Below are 3460 nucleotides of genomic sequence, written 5' to 3' on the forward strand. Positions count from 1 at the left end.
TGCCACGTTCAAAGGCACTCAAATCGCCTTTCTTCCCCATACTGATGCTCGGTTTGAACTACAGAAGATTGTCTTGACCATGTCTACATGCCTAAATGCACTGAGTTGCCGCCATGTGATTGGCTGATTAAAAATTAAGTGGTAACGTGCAGTTGGACAGGTGTACCTAATAAAGTGGCCATTGAGTGTATATATATATATATATATATATATATATAATGGTCCACAAGGGGTGTCGGGGTGTGTGTTTTTTTTCCAATAAACACAATTTATCTGTTTGGTTTTTTTTTATTCACTTTTCAGGCTTAATATAGGATGTCATCTATTAGACTGCTTCCACTACTAAGTTGGTGCTCAGTGTTAGCCTGTAAAATGGCTATCACTAACCCATTATTACCCAACAACCCATCACTACAGCAGACCCAGAACATCAAAAGAATGGCGCTTGTTGTCTGAGGCAATGGCAGGCTGGGAGAAGCCAAAATAAATAGCCCTTTCCATCCTGGTACTACTAGGCTGCTGCTTTTTTAATTTTTTTAACCTAGCTGGTTATAGAATGGGTGGGGCCTACACATTTTTTTCTTATAAATTAATCAGTACGGGGTCTCCCCTATAGGACCCCCCCTTTGTTTCAAAACCAGCCGGGTAAAGAAACAAACAGCAGCAGCAGCAGCAGCCTTGTAGTACCACAATAGGAAAAGCCATTTATTTTGTCCCCTGCCAACCTAATAATACCAGCTTGCTACTGGCTGTAATGCAGAGTGCCATTTTTTTTACCCTTTTGGTCTGCTGGTACCAGTACCCGGGGCTTCCCAGTGGTAGTGGGGACTGGGATAACAATTCTGGGGTTAGTCATAGTAGTAGTTAGCTGTTTTACAGACTAACACTAAGATTAGAAATGGATGCCTTCCAGACATTGATGTAGTCCACCAAATCCAAAGTTGTCCATATATAAAAAAAATTCTAAGCATGTAATGCTATATGTGAGGCACCAGCTGGACCTGTGCATAAAAAAGTATGCAAAGCCATATGTGACAGGTGATGACACCTAGGCAGTAGCTAGACCAGTGTGTAAAGCCATGTATAATGGCTAGTAGCTACCAAGAAATAGCTGGACATGTACATGATGTTAAAGTGAAGCATGCAACTTCTATAGAATAGGGAGTGTATCTAGCATTAGGAGCAACCCAAAACTAAATATGCAAGGATATACTGTATCTGTCCCTATTCCTCTGTGCCACTATAATAATTTTGGTACACAAAAATGTAGTCAACCAGGCGGTCCTGGCCAGTGATTGGCTGAGCGGTCTGTCTGCTAAGAGAGGCCGCACTGGAACTGCTGCTGCACGAGGGACAAGGAGGCAGAAGGAGCGCAGGCGAAGCCCTGCAACATGTTAAGGTAATGTATGGTGTTTGTGAAATCGTCGGTCGCCCACCGCACATCGCTATTCCACGCAGCGATGCGCGGTTGGTGCCCGATGATTTTAGGTTTGACCCTAAATAAACGATCAGCCAATAACACGATCATTGGCTGATCATTGTCTCTATTCCACAGAGCGATAATCACCGAATTGGGCCAATTCGGCCGATTATCGGCCCCTTACTGTCATATATAAAAAGTAGTGAGGGGACAAAAGCTCTATATGCAGTGGTACACCTGGGGGGGGGGGATTTATCATTCAGTCTAATAACTGCAGTTTATTTTTCTGTGTGCCATCTTTAATTGAAGGGTTATTTTTCATAAAATTTATCAGTTGTACAAAACTGCGCAATTTTGACTTTTTTGCGTAAAAATTACACTATTTAAAAATTTTGGCCAGCAATGAATTAGTCTTTTAGAACTGCACAGGCTGACAAACTGCTTTATGTGATAGTTAGGCACATTACACACACAGGCCAAGCTAAAGGTCTAGGCCCCACCCCCTCTAGGTCGGCCCATACCAATGGCTGCAGAGGGGGCAGGGCCTATGCAGCAATTATTTCACAGGGTGGGGCCTACAGTGGCAATGTGGGGGGGCTAAGTGTCGCGTTGGCCGTGAAGCCCCACCCAGATAGCACAATCCATAGATGATAAAAGATCACTTTTTACTGGAATAGGCACCATGAAGTATGAAGGGATACTACTTCCTGAAGGGATGGTGGCTTGAATATGCGACCCCCAACTCGGCACACTCTTTGGATGCCCAACTATACTGGGAAGTGCCAAGTCTGTACTTAGAGGCCAGATTATGGCGTATGTGGCCACTCTCAAAAAGAAAACTCACCAACAGCTTAAGGTACATAGTGATGATTTGCGTGTTGCCTATACCGAATTTATACAAATATCCTCTCAGGAAGCAAAATATAAGTGGAAATCAGCTAAATCTGCATATAAACACAGTCTGGAACAGAAGAAGAATGTCTATCGCTCTCACTTCAAGGCCACTCTTTTCCGTCATTGGAATAAGCCTGAGCGGCTCCTAGCCAAACTGGCAAAGGGACCTTATGTCCAAAATCATATCTAATCGTTGAAAGATTGTAATGGCAGGTCATATAAACACCCTGCACAGGTCAATTCCATTTTAAGGGAATTCTTCAGAAACCTATACATGGATTCTCCTCCTACGAACTCTCCAGTGAGAGAATGGCTGAATGAAGCTACTCTACCAACTTTGTCTGACAAGGAACTCTGTAAGCTAAATGCCTTCATCTACTTAGAAGATATTAAAAAAAACAATAAAAGACCTGAAACCAAATAAAGTGCCCAGGCCTGACGGCTATATTGGGGACTTTTATAAGTTACTATCAGAGGAAGTTGGTTCTGCACTTCTGGCCTTGTACAATTCCAATCTTGCAGGCTCCCAGGTCTCCCGAGATATGAATACAGCTGTGATCAAAGTCTTACCTAAACCTGGGAAAGATTTATCATCCTCTGGGGGGTATAGATCGATCTCACTCATAAATGTAGATCTTAAGATCATATCCAAGATCATGGCGGATCGTCTGCCACAGATACTTCCTCGCCTAATTTCATCTAATTAGGTGGGTTTTGTGCATGGCAGATCTGCAGCGACCAACTTGAGAAAAGTTATAGGGATACTAGACGAGGTGGGATTGCGTCCTGACCTACACTCCTCCCCTGACATTTCATCCATTGATGCTGAAAAAGCATTTGACAACGTGCGGTGGGAGTGGGTGTGGAAAGTGATGAGAAAAATTGGGTTTAATGGGGCTTTCATGTCATATCTATCCTCCTTGTATACTTCTCCCCAAGCAAGGGTGGGTACACCTGGTTTTCTGTCGGCTCAGTTCCTTCTAGAGAAAGGAACTAGACAGGGGTGCCCCTTATCACCCTTTCTATTTAATCTAGCCATAGAACCACTTTCGAGGCTGCTGGCTCAACACCCAACCATAGAGGAGATAAAGGTAGAGGGCATCCGTGTCTGCCTAGCAATATTTGCGGACAACCTCCTGGTCTTCC

The sequence above is a fragment of the Dendropsophus ebraccatus genome, chromosome 3 (genome assembly GCF_027789765.1).
Source record: "Dendropsophus ebraccatus isolate aDenEbr1 chromosome 3, aDenEbr1.pat, whole genome shotgun sequence".
In the NCBI taxonomy this organism is placed as follows: Eukaryota; Metazoa; Chordata; class Amphibia; order Anura; family Hylidae; genus Dendropsophus; species Dendropsophus ebraccatus.